This window comes from Rhincodon typus, chromosome 29 (genome assembly GCF_021869965.1).
Source record: "Rhincodon typus isolate 14 chromosome 29, sRhiTyp1.1, whole genome shotgun sequence".
Classification (NCBI taxonomy): domain Eukaryota; kingdom Metazoa; phylum Chordata; class Chondrichthyes; order Orectolobiformes; family Rhincodontidae; genus Rhincodon; species Rhincodon typus.
Genome location: NC_063360.1, coordinates 20100789 through 20115745, shown reverse-complemented (window position 1 = coordinate 20115745; position 14957 = coordinate 20100789). Strand labels below are relative to the sequence as shown.

Here is a 14957-nt window from a genome sequence, read left to right as displayed (position 1 = left end):
AATCAATTAAAACCTTCTAACCAATTAAAGATTTAACAGCATTTTAGGTTTGTTTAGTATATCCTCATCTGTGGTGTGACCCTTTGATCTTTTACTTACAAATTCTGTGTCTGATACCGCCTCTCTCACTAACACCTGAAGAAGGAGTGAGGGTCCGAAAGCTTGTGTTTTCAAATAAACCTGTTGGACTATTACCTGGTGTCATGTGATTTCTGACCTTTGTGGGGAAGCAAACAGGAGACTCTATGTCAGAATTATGATTTTTAGCTGTCCTGTATGGAAGGCAACTACATGAGTTGTGTGTAGGTGACTCAGCAAGTACAAGTTAACAACACTTGGATATCTCTGTGTGATTAGAACTCAGGTCAATGTGCAACAAACTGATAAGCATTTTCAAATAGCTGCTTCACACTCAATGGACCAATGGCTTTTTTCTGTGCAATAGGGTTGTATCATAGCTTAACAAAGAAGCTTCCTAAACAAATTCATCAAAATCAGAATCAAGGAACCGTTCTGGGAGCTAAGGAACACTTGGCTCAACACATCTTGAAGAAAACTGCTGTGTATTTGAAGATTTATTTTTATTTAAGTGCATAGTGCCACCTAGTGCAGTGGATATTGGTCCAGTTGAAGCCTACAAATGAGGAATGGACATATCATTGATACAGCAACGCGGTAAGAGTTGTGACTTTAACACGATTACAAAAGGAATACAAATAACAAGTGCAGATCTTGAAGGAACTTCTGTGTTTCCTGCCCTCTTATATTCTGTTGTTTTTGTGAGTTTCTCATATATTACAAATAATTTACAGAGAGTAAAGAAGACACTGTACTTTCAATTCAAAAGTTTTTGTTTTAAATTGCAATTGACTCAAAGCTAAGATATTATACTTTCTTTGTTAATAAAAGTCAAAGCCTATTAAAGATAAATTATTTGATTTGCCATTGTCCTGCCTATTGTAAAAAATGCAATAGTTTTAATAGGTATCCTTTATGTGCTTTTTAACTGAAATCATCTATCAATGTTTCCATTTGAAGGCTTGATATTCTTTTTCGTTGGACTGAAGACTTTAGTGACCTGTAGTTAAAAATATAGTGTCATAAATCAAAATCTACATATCTGATTTACTCACCATTTTTGGTGTCATTCACATTTTCACAGCCAAAACAATTCTACCAAAAATAGTTTTTGATCGCTTTCAGAAAAAATGCTGTTGAGAGCGTGCCAAAATCGTCAAACATTTTAGGGCATTTAAATGATGTTCTGAGAAATTAATTTATCTACAGTATATTTCAAACTTAATTGATCAACTTCAAACAGCCAATTAATATTTAAAATAATTCTGCTAATCAATAATTAATATCGAATTAGTTCAAGACTTGAAGCAGTAAATTGCAATGGACCACATTAAGACTTTTCCCTTAAAATCTTTTATTCATTTGGTATACATTGCTCACCTTCTTTTCATTTGTGGTGATAACAAGTGATGCTCCTTCCTGCCAGTGCTTGATCAAAATATTTCAGTTATAAAGTGAAGGATAAAATGGAACATAAACGTGGTCATTAGTATGGCACAAATCTACAGTTCCATGTAACTGTTTCTATACAGGGTGTTGTTTTGCTTGGGATTACAGAAGATCAGTAATTTGGTACAACATCTGGGTAAAAATTGTATAAAAAACAGAAATATAATAATCAGAAAGTAGACTAAACAGTGAGGATACATTGGGACAACACAGACTACTCCTTATGGATAAACCGTGGATAGATCCTTATTCTGCATCTACTGACCCACTATTATTTCGTGCAATTAGTTGAAAAATTTGTTGTTTCCCATTGATGATATCGTTGAGTTCAGTGTCTGCTTCTGGAACCAAAAGTGTGGAAAGGAGTCAAAAATTAATATTTTTTGTTATTATACAATGCTTGTACCTGAATCCTTCCATTCAAGCAACTCTGGCAATGGGACCAGACTTTTTCCACAAATTGGGAAATAATTTTGTGATTATACTGAAGATGATGATTTCCTCAGACTCTCCATGTAAAGTGGCCTATATTTGGCCCCATTTGATTCATACTCTGATCAGAAATGGTCTTAATCCAGTCTAAGTTGGCACAGGGCTAGTTATAAGCATTGGAAAGCCTTAATTTAACCATTGATTTTGGAAACAGATTGTGGAAACATGTGAGACATCATTTGAACATAAAAATCCTCCTGTTGTGTTCTTTTGGAGGAGATCATTAAACTGACAATATTTTACATTCACATCCATTCTAGGGAAAAAGCAGATATAAATCATTAAATTAATTAGAAAACTTGGGTGAAGGTGTGGGGTGCTACCAGGATTGAAAAGTATAGATTAGAGAATGAGACAATATTAGGAAGGAAACATCAAACTTGAGTTTGGAGTTTTGTAGCAGAAAGTAAAACAGGAAAAATCGATGCAATGGAATATATACACAATGAAACACAACATTGACTGAAAATGTGTATTTGCTGCAGAGTATGATTGCCCACATAGTTCCACCAATATCTTAGAAACATTCATCAGAAGAAGGTCATTTGACTATTGTGCATATGCCAGTGATATCAACAAGTTGTCCTGTGACTTCCACTGTCTTGCTCATTTCACATTGCCCTATAGAGTTTCTGTTTTCAGATGGGTATCCAATTTCCTTTTTAAGGTTATTATTGAATCTGCATCTACCATCCATTCACACAGAGCATCTCAGATGATAACAATTTATTTTGTAAAAAAACTTGCCATCTCCCCCTTCCTTGTCAAAGTTATTTTGATAATTATTTTAATAATTGTCGTAAATCTGAGTCATGTGTTTACTGATCCTCTTGCCAGCTGAAAGACTTTCTCCTTTAACTACTGTATCAAAACCCTTCAGAATGATTAACATCTCAATCAAAAGTCCCCTAAATCTTCTCCGCTCTAAGAATGTTATAGTATTAGAAGACTCTATTTCCAATAATAAATTCTATTAATTTTGTCCTGCGACAAATATACCATATGCCTGAATCCAGCAGTCTGTTCATTATAAATATTTTAACAATGAATCAATGGCCCAAATCTTTGAGTCTTGAGATTGTTGGAGATGGACATATAACTGAGATGCATGTTAAGACAATGTGTAATTCCTGACCCATTCACCTGTGAGGGAATTTCCAGGAATGTTTGAACATCCAATTCCAATGTCCCAGCTCTGCAAGATCCTCGCTGATGTTTCCAAGCTGGAGTTGGAGACTTTGGACACTTCTGATATACTTTCTTGAATACTTACCGAGGAAATGTTAGATAGATTAAAAACTAGTCTAATACCTAGCAAACTACATCACTTAGCCAGGCCACAGTTTCTTATGGAGGAAGTTCTGAGGAAAGGTCACCGCACCCGAAATGTTAACTCTGTTTTTTTCCTTCACAGATGCTACCAGACCTGCTGAGCTTCTCCAGCTTACCTCTTACTGGCTTCCTGACATCCAATTATTACTGGATTCCCCGGACTGCCCCTATGGCTCCCCAACTATTCCCCAGACTATCTCACTAAACCTCAGACCTGAGAGCCACCTCAGACACCTGTCATTTCAACCATTTGCCACCTCATCCCTCTGTCACCGTACATACTTACCACCTCACCCACCCATCACCTTATCAAGCTATCACTGCACCTACCTGTCACTTATCCATCAACGTTGACAATCACTTGCTAATGAGTATGACTGTCCACGTAGGAAAATCTGTGGAAGTTGTGTTGAATTCCTCTAGGTAGACACCTTGTACAGCACTCCTTTTAACGTGGGAATACTTTTGCACATCAGCAGACACACTGTCCTTGACAGAAGGTCAATCCAGTTCCAGTGGTAAGGAAACCTCAATGATTGGGCATCTTAATGTTGCTGCAGGCTTCATCCACTATTGCACCCATTGATATCACACACAATGATCTTCCACCTGGATCACCATTGAGGACACGTTTTGGATTGTCCTTCATCTAGTTCCTCCCCTCCAACATTACTGCCATGGATGGCCCTACCAGGAGTTGAGAACTCCTGACAGCAATGCTCTTGGGATCAACAAAACTCTCAAATCTTTCCATTTCAGCAAGGTTGCACTTATCCACCTACTATCTCAACCGTTTGGCACCCCACTCACCTAATACTTTATCCACCTTCCATGACACCCACCTGCCACCTCACACATCTACTGCTCTTCCCAAAAATACCGCAATCATCCTCCGCCACATCTACCCTGAGTACCTACTGATACACTTACCTCACTCACCTACCCATTTACTTCACCTAACCTACCCATTCACTCATTCATCCACTCACCCGTTCACTCATATACTCATGTTCAAACTGGACCTTTAACCATACTGCATGACACCTAGTACCTTTAAAATAGGGCATGTCCGGCCCCACATGCTATCACACTTTGATGCAGCTCTCCGAGTGATACTGCGCCCCATTATTTGGTGAAGCCAGGCTCAGAAGATCCCAGAAGCATATGGAAGAGTGTTGAGTCAGGGGAGTATTCAAGCAGAGCAGCGATCCAACAATGATTGACACCTGTCAGAAGATCCAGGGTATTGTGTTTTTGATGCAAAAGATTAACAGTTAACCGCCTCTGAGCAAATATTGCCTGATGAGATCTAAGCTCTATTGCATAGCAATCAAACCCACGTTGAATATGTTGGAACAATTTAACAAACTCACAACACCCTCCCCCATATCTCCAACCTTGTGTGCAGCCATCACAGTTTCTAGTGCATATTTATTCTTTACATTAGCTGCTAACATATGCTCCGTTTGTCCTGACCCTTTTGCCTCTCTGTTAGCATTGTGTCATTTCTTGCAGGCTGAATCAGTTCAGAAGATTAATGTAAAGCACAGTTCCATTTTGGCCCCACCTTTTGATAAAGAGAGGAATACATCTTTTTTTAAAAAATCTATGTTTCTTTTTCGTACAAAGTTTATTGCTCTTATTTGCTTATAAAATGTAAAGTGAACCCTATATAATATAAATGGATTTGAAAGAACAGCAATTCGCTGCACATAGCATAAAGAAGGTACGTCTCACTGCTTGCTTTTTAAAGACAAATGCAAACTGTGAAAATCTTGTCCCAACTGTGTAGAACAGTGTTTTCTTTTCACAGACTGTAATTGTCTATGATCAATGTAGTGCCAATTATGAGCAGCACATAGAAACTGCAAATAATCATTCTTAGCAGGATTAGGAACCGTTGAAGAGAAAAATGAACAATTGGAACTGCGCATTTAACCTGGAACAATTGGTGATCAGAACCAAGGAACAACCACTCTGATAAAATTTACTTTTAATCTGCAAGATTTTATCAGACAGCCTGAGAAAATGCTTTAGTCAGAGAATGGTGCAGTGTAGCTCCATGGTACTGCCTTATGGAATGGTAGGTCACAGATTTGACCCTGCATTCTGTGGAGTTGTCAATGTCAAGTCGGAGTGCCGAGCACACCAAGACATATGTCCACTGTGTCATTGTGCCACCCTTCATGTCATGTGGGTCACATCATTGGCATTACCCATCTATATTAGCATTAAAAGTTTTCCAGCAGCAGCTACTCGGGACTGATCTGTGAAGTATCATGTTCTGATATGAAGCCACAACCTTTTGTTACATTTGCCGTACTTCTCATTTCATGAACACTTGACTTTTATAATAAAGGTAGGTTGAATAAGCCACAGGGTGTAACAACAAAGCTGTTGGCTTCTTCATTGGCTCTACTAAAGTTTATTGTTCCTTGAGCATAAACCAGAAAGATGCCAGATTCAATCCCAAATCTGTGCTGAGTTTGTTCATTACAGTTAACAGTAAAGGAAGCAATTGTGTCATTTGAACACTCTGCCCTCCCCATTTGTTATGTTCTTTTTGACCTTTTCTCTGGTTCTGCATTGTTTAAAATCAGTTACTTTAATGGTAATGTGCAGAGAACAAGATTAGTGAAGACATCACAGTCTTACATTTAGAAAATAGGGAACAAAGAGATGGCATAACACTTAAATACATATTCTGATTCTGTCTTCACGAAGAAGGACACAAATAACAGTCCAAAAATGTTGGGGAATGCAGAGTCTTGTGAGAGGGACAACTGAAGTAAGGGTGGCATGGTGGCTAAGTGATTAGCACTGCTGCTGCACAGTGCCAGAGACCTGGGTTTGATTCCACCCTCAGGTGACCGTCTGTGTAGATTTTGCATGTTCTCCCCATGTCTGCGAGGGTTTCCTCTCACTGTCCAAAAATGTGCAGGTTAGGTGGATTGGCCATGCTAAATTGTCCATAGTGAGCAGGGATGTGAAGGCTAGGTGGATTAGTCACGGGAAATGCAGGATTACAAGGATAAAATAGGGGATAAGTCTGCGTGGGACGCTCTTCAGAGATCAGTGCAGACAAAGCAGGCTAAATGGCCTGCTTTCACATTGTAAGGATTCTATGAAATAGTGGATGCATTTCTGGTCATCTTTCTCGATTCTACTGACTCTGGGCGAGTTCCTATGGATTGGAGATTAGCTGATGTTAACCCACTATTTAAAAAAGGAAGTAGCGAGAAAACAGAATTATAGATCTGACATCGGAAGTGAGGAAAATGGCAGAGTCTATTATAAAAGATTTAATAGCGGAGAACTTGGAAAACAATGACAGGATTGGACATTGTTAGTATGGATTTACAAAGGAAAATAACACATGGCAAATCTACTGGAAATCTTTGAGGATGTAAGCAGTGGAATAGATAAAGGGGAGCCAGTGGATGTGGTTTACTTGGATTTTCAGAAAGCTTTCGATTACATCGCACAAAGAGGTAAACATGTAAAATTCAAATGCTTGGGATTTGGGGGTAGTGTACTAACATGGGCACAGAACTGGCTGACAGTCAGGAAACAAAGCGTAGAAATAAATTAGTGTTTTTCCAAGCAGTAGGCAATGACGAGTGGGATACTGCAGAGATCAGTGCTTGGATTCTAGTTATTTACAATCTATATTTTGAGAGTCAGGGGGCAGAGCTGAGTATGGTGCTAGAAAAAACTGAAATGGACTGAAGGTGGATAAATCACCAGGACCAGATGAACTACATCCCAGAGTCCTTAAGGAGATAGCTGAAGAGACAGTGGAGGTGTTAATGGTGTTCTTTCAGGAATCGCTAGATTCCGGAAGGGTCCTAGAGAACTGGAAAATCGCTAATGTGACACCCCTGTTTAAAAAGGGATTAAGACAAAAGACTGAAAATTACAGGCAAATTAGCCTAATCTCTGTTGTAGGTAAGTTTTTAGAGTCCATTGTGAAGGATGAGATTTCTCAATATTTGGAAGTGCATGGTAAAATAGGGCAAAGTCAGCATGGTTTCATCAAGGGGAGGTGATGCCTGACAAATCTGTTAGAATTCTTTGAGGAAATAATGAACAGGTTAGACCAAGGAAAGCCAATGGATGTTATCTACCTGGACTTCAAGAAGCCTTTGACAAGATGCCGCACAGGAGGCTGCTGAGTAAGATAAGGGCCCATGGTGTTAGAGACAAGGTGCTAGCATGGAAAGAAGATTGGCTGCCTGGCAGAAAGCAGAGAGTGGGGATAAAAGGGTCTTTCTCAGGATGGCAGCTAGTGACAAGTGGTGTTCCGCAAGGGTCAGTTTTGGGACCACAACTTTTCACTTTATACATTAATGATCTAGATGAAGGAACTGAGGGCAATCTGGCTAAATTTGCAGACAGTACAAAGATGGGTGGAGGGACAGGTAGTATTGAGGAGGCAGGGAGGCTGCAGAAGGATTTGGACAGGTTAGGAGAGTGGGCAAAGAAGTGGCAGATGGAGTACAATGTAGGAAAGTGTAAGGTCATGCACTTTGGTAAGAAGAATAGAAGCATGGACTATTTTCTAAATGGGGAGAAAATTCAGAATTCTGAAGTGCAAAGAGACTTTGGAGTTCTAGTCCAGGATTCTCTAAAGGTAAACTCACAGGTTGAGTCAGTAGTTAGGAAGGCAAATGCAACTTTGGCATTTATTTTGAGAGGACTTGAATATAAAAGCAGGGATGTACTTCTGAGGCTCGATAAGGCTCTGGTCAGGCCACATTTGGACTATTGTGTGCAGTTCTGGGCTCCATATCCAGGAAAGATGTACTGGTCCTGGAGCGGGTTCAGAGGAAGTTCACGAGAATGGTCCCAGGAATGAAAAGCTTAACATATGAGGAACGTTTGAGGACTCTGGGTCTATGCTCGATAGAGTTTAGAAGGATGGGGGGGGGGATCTAATTGAAACTTACAGAATACCAAAAGGCCTGGACAAAGTGGATGTTGGGAAGATGTTCCCATTGGTAGGAGAGGCTAGGACCCAAAAGCACAGCTTTAGAGTAAAGGAAAGACCTTTTACAACAGAGACAAGGAGAAACTTCTTCAGCCAGAGAGTAGTGATATGGAATTCACTGCCACAGAAAGCTGTAGAGGCCAAGTCATTGAGTTTATTTAAGACAGAGATAAATAGGTTCTTGATTGTCAAGGGGATCAATGGTTATGGGGAAAAAGTTGGAGAATAAGGTTGAGAAACACATCCGTCATGATTGAATGGCAGAGCAGATCCGATGGGCTGTATGGCCTAATTTCTACTCTTATGTCTTATGGTCTTATTAATGATTTAGATGAGGGAACTAAATGTAATATCTCCAGGTTTACAGATGACACAAACCTGGGTGAGAGAGTGAACAGCGTGGAGGATATAGTGATGCTTTATTATGATTTGAACACATTGACTAAGTGCACACATGTATGGCAGATGAGATACAATGTAAATAATTGTAAGGGTGTCTACTTTGGTAGCAAAATCAGCGAGATGGATTATTATCTGAATAGTGATAGACTGTGAAATGCACCCTGGATGTCCTTGTACACCAGTCACTGAAAGTAAGCAAGCAAGTGCCTCATAAGACCATAAGACATAGAAGCAGAAATTAGACCATTTGGCCCATCAAGTCTGCTCCGCTATTCAATCATGGCTGATAAGTTCCTCAACCCCATTCTCCTGCTTTCTCCCCATAACCCCTGATCCCCTTGATAAGAATGATGAAGTAAGCAAATGGTGTTTTGGCCTTCACAATGAGAGAATTCAAGTACAGGAATAGGGATAATTTGCTGCAATTGTACAGGACCTTAGAGACAACACCTGTAGTATTATGCACGGTTTTCATCTCTTTATCTGAGGAAGGATATTCTGGCAAGGAGAGAGTGCAAGAAAGGTCTACCAGACTGACTCTTGGGATCGCAGGACAAGCATATGAAGAGAGATTGGATCAGTAAGGACTATATTCACTGGAGTTTAGAAGAATGAGTGGGGGATTGCATAGAAACCTGTAAAATTCCAACAGAAGTAAACGCAGGAAGGCTGTTTCCAATGACCAAGGAGTCCAGAAACAGGTTTCACAGTTTTAGGATATGGGTTAGGCCACTTAGGACTGAGATGAAGAGAAATTTCTTCCCCCAGAAAATCCTGTGGAATTCTCTACCACAAGAAGAGGTTGAGGCCAAAGCATTGAATGTTTTCAAGAAGGAGTTATGTATAAATCTTAGGGCTAAAGGAATCAAAGGGTATGGGGAGAGCACGGGCCCAGGATACTGAACTGAATGATCAAATAATATTGAATGGCAAAGGAGGTATGGAGAGGCCAACGGTCCACTTCTGCTCATTTTATCTACATTTCCATGTTTTTTTCCGGTCCTCTGTAATGTCACCAACCTGAAATATTATTTTTCTCTCTCCACGGGTGCTGGAAAAACCTGTTCAAACTTTTCTGTTTCTATTTCAGAGTTCCAGCATCCATAATTTCTTGTTTGTATTTACTAGTAACACCAGCAACATTATCCTTGTCACCCTTGGATTATGGATGAGAAGGCCAAGTCCGGACTATTACAATGCAACAACTGTTCCTTCAAGCACCTGTGTGCAGTGTGGGTGAGGAGGGGATAGGCTTGACCATGGTGAAATAACTTGTTAGTACTCACTGTCTGGACTCACAAGTAAATAGTGGCCAGTTAGCTAATATATTGCACAGGGCACAGCAACATTCTTGCAAAGTATCATGCACCTGAGAAAGTGACGTGACAGAGATGAATGAGACAATATTGACAAGAACAATCTTGAGGTAAATAAAAAAAACATGATCTGTGCCAACCAGCAGCTGCAGAGTCAGATAGTTGAGTGTGTTTCCATCATGCAAAAGTAATCATGATTCGGAGAATTTAGAATCAAAATGCTTAAAGTTTGATGCCACATGGTAGAGCCCAAGTACCCAAACATCCAGAATGATGATTATGACAGAAGCCATATGGTTGGAGCAGGACAGGAACCAGTCAGCATAGAGTGATCATGTTTTTGTAACACCACAAATAGTCTTATGGAATCAGCCAGTGTTAACAATAGCAGGAGGCATTTCAAGTTGATACATTTCATTGAACTCAAAGTTCAACAATGAACTCAAAATGGTTCCGTTCCCATTTTGTTTAGAAAATGGAGATATAGTCTGCTAAGCTTTTTGTGACCAAAACAATCAAGAAAATCACCTAGACATCATTTACTTTTTCAACATTAATCTGCTTTTAAAACATTTTCATGACATTTCTTCTTTCTTCACGTGGGATTGGCTATGTCTGAACCCACTGAGAGTCTGGGAATGAAAACACGTCTGGTCTCCATAGCAACAGTATTGGTTTGTGCCTGTGGATCATCACAGCAGAATTGGAGTATCATTTACCATAGTGCAGTGTCTGAATAATAATGGATTGAATATGAATAATAATTGAAATGTCTCAAACACAAAACATACTTGTAGATGGTCCTTCATAAAGAGATCTCAGGCCTGGGTTTAAATCTTTAAAAATTCATTTACATGAAATGGGTTAAAATTAGGCTCAACTCATAATTAAAATGGTCCAGAATCATACTACTATTTAAAATGTTTGGTGTATTTAAATGTTACCCATTTACAAACATTTGTAAAATATGTAAAAAAGAGTAAATTGGACGTAGTTGATCTTTGACAGATCAATGGAGAATTACAAGTGGCTGTGTGGCCACTGGACCATACGACAGAAAAGTCAATAAATTACTTATTATCAACGGCTCTAGTTGAACGCTGATGAAGTGTGGAGGTCAGATGAAGATTGAGGACTGCTATGATGCCCCTGCAGTTGAATGGCCCATCTAATGTTACCAACTAGACCGATACATACAGACCAGCCCTACTGGTGAGATACCAATTGACTGTTGTTAGGCGTAGATCAAACAGTTTCCAACATTGCAGAGGAGGTAGAAAAACTAAGTTTAATGATGTAAATATTGTAACTTCACAGATATTGCTATATTACCTTAAATATCAAAGTCTTCAAAAGTAAGACAAAGATCAAACAAATTAAAGGGCAGAAGGTATTAAAAGATTCAACATATCTACACTGAACTTTCATTGTGAGGTTTAGACTGTAGACACCTTCCTTTCTTCCTCAAGCTAGGCGAATCTTCCTACCTCCTTTAAATTCTCACAAATATAAAATCTAATGTCTTCCTTTTGGTTAAGAGGAGGAATTTTGGTGATTTATTTATTAGTCTTTCTTTAGAGGTTTAATTTGACTGAGAACTAATCTTTCAAAGTCAAATAAAGATTTGCAGGTTCTGAACTGAATTTGGATTACTCTTCACATAAGGGCAAAACGGCATTGCACTTTCTTGATAATGCTTAGTAACTTTTATCATAAATTTGAAGAGTAGCATCCCTCCTAAAATAAGTTTATAATAGTCTACTTCAAAATACCTTTTTATTCAAAGATAGCTGAAAGTCCGCTGCCAAATATGCCCTAAACCTGAAGTAAACCATGAGACTGTCTGTTCACTCTTTCATGGCTTATAATGGCAAAGTATTTGCTGAAAAAAATATCTTTTTTCAAAACACTTTGGCTCATCAAAACAGACATCAGTTTTCCAATGATAAGTTCAGTGTATTTTCAATAGTGTTGTCCTTGTGCCATGTACAGTTGTTAGTGCTGATCCACAATTCTCTTCAGGTACCCGTTCCTTCCTGTACATTAATGAAAAGGATTCACATAAGTTTTCAGCTCAAAACATGCTTCACAGCAATTCAAGTCACTCTCTTAACCCTTATCCTAGCACGGAGGAGAAAGGCGTGTGACATTTTCCATAAGATGGTTGCATCAATATTACAGTATCTCAGGGGCTTTAGTCACCACTTGTAATATTGACAGTTGGAAGATTATGAGCAAAAAGCAGTTGCTCAATATGGTGGCCTATTGCACAGACAGTGAGCTTGCAATCCTTTGAGGACTCTGTTATCATTTTATACTGGATCAAAATGTAATATCATTTTCAGTTTTATCGAAGAATATTTATAAGAAAGGAATGCTTCTTGTGCCACATATTTTATGGGTATTGCTGACTTACTTAGTGTTATGATTCATTTTCATTTATCTTGCATATTAGTTGGTGAAATCTATTTGTGTTTAACCTTCAAAGTAAAAGAGTAGATCAGTCTGTAAAGGATTAGCAGCATTCACTTCGTCATTATCACATAATTTGAAAGAGAAGATAATGGTCATAACAGAGTGTGTTTAGCGATTTTTATTCTACCTTCCTTTTTGTGATTCTCCATGCCATAGAGCACTGAGCTATTAATCCTTTTAGCATTGACAGATATTACTTCACAAATTTCTGTTTAATATATTGGTGCATAAAGGCTTGAAGGATTTATAAGCCAATCCTCAGTATGCTATTTTAACCAGCATCATTCCATTTAATATGAAACAAGTTTATTCCTCCTTAAAACAAAGCAAAAGGAAAACGTGACTTAAAACACGCTTAGCATCAATTCACTTATAACACAAATATTACTAGCTCAGTTAATATCTGTTGTAAAAGTCTAATGTTTTTATCTTTCCTTGGATTGGAAATCAAGCTGCTCAGAAACAATCATGAAATATAAATCAAATGTGTATGTGTTCTCTTCCAAAGATTGTCCATTTTACCAAATGACTGACTATAATTGATTTTTTCAAGATTCTTTTAGATTCCTAGAACATACCTGCCAGGTTCTGCTGAATGAAATAATCACTTTCATTTTGGTTTGTAAAATTGAGACCGAGTATGAATTTTCTGGAGCAAAGCCAAATTAGATTGATACATCCAGATTAGTCGAGTGTGGTTCAGTCCTTCACCCACAATGCAATAGGTTAAAAAAAGTGATTTTCTATGGCCATACAATGATGAATGTTGGAAGGTAGAATTAGGGAAATAAATTAAACAGAACTGAGGAGCATGCGGTGACTAATTGTAGTTTTTCTGGAATAAACTGATAATTTATAAACTTCTTGTGTCATTGACATTAGCACGACAATAGAAAGGAAAATAAAGAAGTGGCATTTATGTGAAATAAAATAATTCATTAACAACATTTTTAAAATACACTAAAATATATTCCAATACTGAAGAGCAATTTGGAAAATAGGTACAATTGATGACTAAGTTATAATTTTGTACAAATAATTCGTTACAAAATAAGTCAACTATTTCCCAGAGCAATTCCGTGCACTTGTTTCATCATTCCAGGGTTTTTTTTCCAAGGCAATTGTTTGAAAAATGTATGTTGTGCACTTGTGATGTAAGGGCTCGTCTAACAATATGTGACTGAAGTTTCCTTTCAAGCCAATCTGTCTGCCCTCTGAATCCAGGTGCTTCCCATTATGCATGAAATCCTAACAACATATTTGTTTCGAGCAGTATTTCATTTGTACACATACATAAATTTATGTAGCATCTCATATGGTTGTTTTTAGTGGTAGCTACACTCTCCTTATTATGGGATTCTAGTCCTTTTCCAACAGTCATAAAATGTTGAAACAAGCAGCTATTTCGGCTGGATTTGTGAAAAATAACATCTAACTTCAATTCCCTTGGTTTTGATCCTCTGCCAAAGTCCACACAACAGAACTAGACCACATTTGCCCTCACTTCCTCAGGTGTACACATATGGAGACTTAGGCCTGGGTGCCATGTGTGAGCCTGTTGAACAAATCACTGACGTTAGGTTGATCTGGCACACGTACTGTGCTCTATTACGGACTGCTCCTAAGCTTGGGAGCACTTTGGTGTTTGCAGAATGAATAGGTGAGAATTTGCTTGGAGCTGCTCTGCTAAATGAGATTGGAAGGATTAGGAAGGTGGTGGGAATGACGGTAATGCTGGAGGAGGCAGTGGGGCTGATGGTAGACGAGGCATTGGGGGTGGCAGTGGGGGTGATGGTAATGGTGGAGGAGGTGGTGCTAGTTATGGAGAAAGTGGCAGGATGAAGGTGATGATGGAAAAGATGGTGAAGGAGGTGGTGAAGATGATAAGGGGGGGAAATAGTGGTGGTGACGATGATGGTGGAGGAGGTGGGGGGGGATGAAGGTAATGGTGGAGGAGTTGGTGGGGGTGAAGGTGATAGTGGAAGAAGTGTTGGGGGTGATGGGTGATGGATAAGGAGACGGTGGGGGTGAAGATGATGGTGGAGGTGGTGGTGGAAGTGATAGTGGAGAAGTTGGTGGGTGTGATGGTAGAGGAGGTGGTAAGGGTGAAGGTGATGGTGGAGGCTGTGGTTGGGGAGATAGTGATGGTGGAGGGAGGGGAGATAGTAATAGTGGAGGGGGTGGTGGGGGAGATAGTAATGGTGGAGGGGGTGGTGGGGGCGATGGTGGAGGAGGTGGTGGGCATGATAGGGATGGCTGAGGAGGTGGTAGGTGTGCTGATGGGTGAGGTGGTGGGGGAGGTGGTGGGGATGCTGGTGATGATGATGGTGGAGGAGGTGGTGGGGGAGATAGTGTTGGTGGAGGAGGTGGTTGGTGTGCTGGTGGGAGAGGTGGTGGGGGAGATAGTGATGGTGGAGGAGGTG

General features: G+C 39.4%; 1 long non-coding RNA gene across 1 annotated transcript; it reads left to right on the top strand.

Moving 5' to 3' along the window:
• The first annotated feature begins 400 nt into the window (after positions 1 to 400).
• On the top strand, positions 401 to 4979 carry LOC125486519. Its single transcript, XR_007265180.1, has 2 exons — positions 401 to 675; positions 3434 to 4979. It is a non-coding gene; the product is annotated as an uncharacterized LOC125486519 (long non-coding RNA).
• Positions 4980 to 14957: the final 9978 nt, after the last annotated feature.